The sequence below is a fragment of the Octodon degus genome, unplaced genomic scaffold, assembly GCF_000260255.1.
Source record: "Octodon degus isolate 3935 unplaced genomic scaffold, OctDeg1.0 scaffold00221, whole genome shotgun sequence".
Taxonomy (NCBI): Eukaryota; Metazoa; Chordata; class Mammalia; order Rodentia; family Octodontidae; genus Octodon; species Octodon degus.
In genome coordinates, this window is record NW_004524797.1 from 3,645,074 (window position 1) to 3,651,126 (window position 6,053).

Here is a 6,053-nt window from a genome sequence, read left to right on the forward strand (position 1 = left end):
GTTTGAGTTTAGGAGTTTGGTTCAGTATTACTTTCTCTTCACTCTGCCCAAATATATCAAATTGTAAATTGAAAACTAAAATGTGTACCATATTGAAAAAATAATTCTAAAAAAAATTATTTCACAGTTTAGGAAGAGCTTGGATGCCTAATCACACATATTTCCTTAAGTACCATAATAAATTTGAATTTATTACAAATGTTAATGCCCTAGTTGTAAATCTTTTTATTAATGCAAACGTCCATGTGCAAATGAAGTCTGGTGCTATGACTGCTTACAGTAGCTGTGTTCCAGATTAGAAAATAAAGAAGAATAACATTTGGGTTAATTTTTCTGGCACATATTACTGTGAAGAATTTTTGCTTATTGACCCATTTAATAAGCAGACTTGATATTTTATGGGACATTTTCCATATAGGTATATTTGAATTTTGATGAAAAAAGTTGTAATCTGGTCAACTTCATTGTGATAGCTTTTGTACAAACCCAGAAGACTGAAATGGTTGCATGTCTCTAGAAGTTCATTGTAATCCTGTACTGCTTTTTTGCTGCTAAGATTTTCCATCTGTGTCACTTCTATCTCTTGACATTTCTTCCCATATAGGGCATCTCTAAATTCCACATTCAGAATCTCTTTTGCTTTTTTTTCTTGGTGTAAAGAAAGTGGCTGCAAATTCACACATCCCACTTAACATAAAGATAATTCTAGTCAGCATCCTTTATTTTAAAAGTTTCAGACAACATTGAGCAGATTATGTGCTCATCTGTGTTTTGGAAATTATGCACACCAGACTTTAGACATTTATTCACATGAAACTAGTATCAGGATGTATTCCTGTGCCCACTGTGAGCAGAGCAGGCAGCACCCACAGACACCAAGTGCGTGGTGCCCACTCTGAAGCTCTCCACAGAGTAGACAGTACAAGTCTGTCTCCTGCATGCTTTGTCCAGGTTGCTCTCCTCTCTAAGTTGATAGTAGCCTGTTCCTGGCTCCCAGGTTACAGATACAGGGCAACTACGTAACAGTGAGAAAGGCATGTGTGTTCAGCTTGCTCTGTCTGTGTATACCTCCCCATGAGCAAGTGTGCATAAATGAAAAGTGGAAACCATTTCTATTTCAGTCTTTGTTGTCCATGTATATGAGTGTGTTGAGTTTAAAAGTTGTGATTCTATCAGCTAAAAAAGCACGAGTCATGTTATATGGAGCCTTCCATTGTACAGTTCTGTTATGAAATCACTGGACTTTTTTTCTTCTAAAACAGGATTTCTAAAACTTCTCTTATTGAACCTTAAGAAAATTTGCAGGTAACACCCTCCAGATAAGGGGAAACCATCATGTTTTTCATCCTCAATTCTTGAGTTTGTGCTATGCTTGTCTGTAGTGAATGAAAAATGTAAAAACTTCATGTTCTGTATTTTGTGTCATCCTTGTGACCGTCTCTGAGTTATGCCATTTATGAATATTTATAGCTGCCCTTCCTGGGTCTGAAATTGTCAGTCTATTTCATAAGTAGTGGATAGGACTTCTAGGGTAACTACTGCTTCACAGTGAGTCTCCTAGGACAGAAAAAGGTGCAGAATATTCTTGGGTTTTGAATACACTTCGGACATCTTCCTAAAATCAGTTGTGTTGCCAGCAAGCCTTCCCCCCATGATGCGTTTGCTTATGCTGTATGTCTGCTGGGATGACTGCCTTTCCCATTCATCCTGGGAGATGGCTTTTCCTGTTTTTAGCTTCCTACTTATCTCCTAGGATGGACATAATTAATCACCTCCTGTATTCTGTATGTATAGCATATCTATATGCCAGATTCTGTACAATGCACTGACAACTCAAAGATGAACAAAAAATTCCCCTTGTACCCTTTATCTCATGCTTGCGTATCAGGGAGAATCAAGCCAAAATTCAGCAGTGTAGCTAGTGCTATATATAAGATGATGGATGTAGAATTGAAAGCTGTTTATGTAACATTTTGATCATACATCTGTCCAAGCATGTGCAGTGCATTATAGTTTATTTATGTAACTGTTCTAACTATGCTGATTTAAAAAAAATCTTTTATTGATTTATTTATTTGGTACAGCATCTTGCTATGCAGCTCAGACTCGTGGTGATTCTCGTGTCTCAGCCTCCCCAGCACTGGGATTGCAGGTGTGCGCCCTCGTGCCTGGTTTCAGTGGCTGGCATGGTGCTCTGGGGCCAACATGGAATGTGGCACTGGAAGTTGAACCTGGGTCTTTGCACTTGCCACACAGATGCTTAGACCACCAAGCTATCTTTCCAGTCCTAGACTCTGCTTCTTAAGGGCAGGAACTGTGTTTTACTCATCTTTGAGTCACCAATATTTGGACACTTCTGGTACTGGCTGGCTGTTACCCATCCAAAGATGAGAGATGTGGTCCCTGTGCTAAAGAACTCTTCCCCTTGTGGTGGAGATGATGTTCACTTAGACTCAAAGGGTAATGGGGGTGGGGGAGGAAGGACATTAATAATCTAGGGGAAATCTTTCCATGAAAACTAGGCAAAATATTTAGTGACATTTGAAGGCCAACTACCAGTCAGATAACATGTGGAGTCCAACGCAACTTAGACTGTATGGTTTTGTTTTTCATTAAAGGCTATGGAATGCCAGGGGGAGAATTTTAAGCTGAGGAGTGCTATGAGGAATGTTTCAGAAAGGATACTTGATTAACAGACCAGTTAACACCATACTCACCAGAGAGGATTACCTGAAGTAAAGCAGTGATTTGAGCTGTGGAAGGGATAAACATGGTTATGGGTTGTGATGGGCAGGCCAGAATTGCCAGGCTTTTGACATAGGCAGATGGCTGTGCCCATTGCTGAAACAGAAAACATAGGATTCTCTACTGTCTGCTGACTGCCTTGTTTATCACCTCTTGGTGAGGCCTGCAGAAGGAAGGAACACAAGGGACCTGTGCCCATGCCTTGCAGCTACCACGCTGGGGCTCTGTGCATTCCGGTCATGGTAACTCCCACCACTGCTTACAGAAAGGCCTGCTTCAAGGAGCTCTCTTCCAGGCTTTAGCTCTCTCCCTGCCCCACCAGGACTGCAAAGTCCTTGAAAAGCAGAGCTGCTTTGCAGGTCAAAGGCCATTGGGAGCTTCTGTCCCTTCTGTCTTCCAGCAAGGCCAGAGTTCTCTTTGCTCATTGTGTGGTCCAAAGAAAGCTACACCTCATTCTTGAAATGGTTTGTTTTTTTCTCATCTCACTTATTGTTTGGCATCTGAGGAATTCAGCCAAATCTGTATTTTGTTTTAGTTAACACAATAAAAGCTGCTATAACTTGCTCCTTTGCCAAGGCCAGTTGCCTAGATGCATGTGGCTATTCAAATCAGCTGCGGAGAGCTGCCAGCTCATCTTGGGCTGAGCTTGGTGATCCTCATAATCTGTCATATTGGATATAATTAGTGGCATCAGAATACATGATGGTCTCAAGAGGGATTTGATGCAGTTCAGTCTTCAACATTATGGCTGATGGAGACTTCACACAAAGATTGACAGCAAGTGGAGACTGAGATGTTTTATTACCGGCAGGTGTCCAGTAGATCCCAAAAGTATGCTATCGGGTAAATTATGATGATGAAGATGCTTAGGCCCAAAAGAGGTCATAGGTCTTCCTGTCTCTCTGGAGACCTGCATTCCTTGGTGTGGTGGGTGCCTTACATTCCATGTCATCAACAGTGAGGCCCACAGCCCTGCCGCACATGCTTAGCCTGCAAGGGGCAGTGGGAATGGAAGTCTTCATTGCCTTCAACTCAAGTGGTCAGTAGCAAAGAGGAGTTGGAGAGACCAGGGTCCCTGAGCCAGAAAGTTCACCACACTTGAGTGTATGGTCTAATATAAAGGCATGCTTTGTGTTTTCATGGCCTAATTTGAGAGCCCAGTGAACTAGAGTGTTGCTACTTCTGAAGCCTGTTTTGGACATACTGAGTTCAAGTTCTAATCTTCAGGCAAGTTGGAAATTCCAGAACAGAGTGTGATATATACCTGTGAAATTGTAGATAAATGATAGGATATGGTTTCTTGAGAAAACTGAGACAGTTTGAAGGAAAGAGCAGATTTTTTTTTTTTTTTTTTTTTTTTAAAATATAGCACTGGGGATCAAACCCAAGCCTTTGTACTAAGCTACAAAGCCAGTGCTTTTTATTTTTCATTTTTTATTTTGAGACATTGTCTCAATCACTAAGTCATGCAGGCTGGGCTTGAATTCAAGACACTACTGTCTCAGCCTCCCAGAGTCTGAGACTATAGGTGTGCCATCATGATCGGCTCTGGAAGATGTTGTAATTGCGTAACTTCTGGTTGTGGCTGTTCTTCCGAACAGTTGTTCTTGGGCTGTACTTTCACGAATAATTTTCTCCTGATTAGTCTGTGATATCAGTACGTTGAAAAGGAGAGTTTGCTATGCAACACTGGTTTCCAAGCCCCTATTTAATTGATTTCAAGAGGAACATGACATACTGTTCAAAGCAGGAATTTCGAACTGCAGTGAGCCTCAGTCTGTAGAATCTGGTTAAATTCCTTGCTATGAGTCCAAACAGGTATTATTTCTGGCAGAATTTGCTCCCTGCATACTATTGTAAGGCATTTAAGACATGCTATTAATTTCATTGGCCAATATTCAGAGTTTATCTAGATTTCTTAGATCTTTCACCTGAACAAGCTTTAAATTTTCAGACCATGGTTATGTAGCCATGTTGTTTTAGGGTAAAATTTATTGAAACAAGTGTATCATTTTAATTGTGATAGCACCTTTCACATGGCCACATTTATTTGGAGCATTTTCGTAAGGAGGAAAAATAAATTAACAGAATTATGCATGGTATATGATTAGTTCTAGTTCAAAGCAAGAGATTTCAAAGAAACACTGATATGGTTGTCAACTGTCAAAATACAGGATTAAATTTTCTTTTAAGAGGACAAAATATTCATACCCAAAATTATAAATTCATGAGAATGTATCAACATACTCTCCTTGAAATTCATACATCTTTCCCATGTAAGAAGAAATCAGCATTTCAGGCACATTTTTGCTGGATAGTAAAATCACCTGAGATTTACTAGTTATTCTCCCATACGTAAAAAAACGTCACCTTTCATTAGTAACCTGCTGAAGCAGCTCTCCCTCATCCTACTGAGGTTGATGCCCCTTGGGGGGTAGAAGGACTGAAATTGATTATGATTCAAAGATGCCTGTGATTTATTATTGATTTGATGGGAACCCAGCCATATGTATTTGGTGGATTCTTTTTCTGTGTTCAAATTTTTGTGTAGAAAGTGATTATGATGATGGTGATTTTTTTTTTTTTTTGAAGGTAGAGTGCCGTGTAGAAATGGAGAGGGATGGACCTAGCATGAAACTTGACTTGTGAGTCTTTTAGGCAAACAGCACTACCACTCATGCAACTGTGAGCAGGGTCAAAGCCAGGAACATGAAATAAAGCATGCTGAGGTATGTGGGGTAATGGGTTTCAAACACTAAAGAGAATCCAATGCTCCTGCTCTATGAACTTCTTTCAAGGGAGGTTTTGGAGGCAGAGTACTGAATGAAATGCCCAGAGATGAATGCATGCAGCATATTTCTTTTTCCAGTTTTTGGCCTTGGGTAGCTATGACATTCACGTGTGTGTGCGCATGCACGTGCGTGCATGTGCACATGTTCCTGGGCTTTTGCACTAAACCACAACTCCCAATTTATTTAAAATTTTTTAAATAGAAATTTAAAATTTTTAAATTTTGGACAGGGTCGTACTCAGTTGATAGGTTGTCCAGGCTAGGCTCACACTTGTTTGCAATCCTGCCTCTGCTTCCCCAGAGAGCTGGGATTATAGGCATGTGCCACCACACAGAGCCTTATTCTTTCTGTGTATTAGGAATGTAATATATGGTTATTGACTGAAAATAAATCTCTCTGAATTCTGGCCTCTGAATATCTATGAATTCAGGTAATTTTTTTTTTTGTGGGGGGGGACGGTGCCAGTAAGGCTTGTGCTCTTTCAGGGTTTAGGAGTAAGGCAGTGAGCAGGGAACT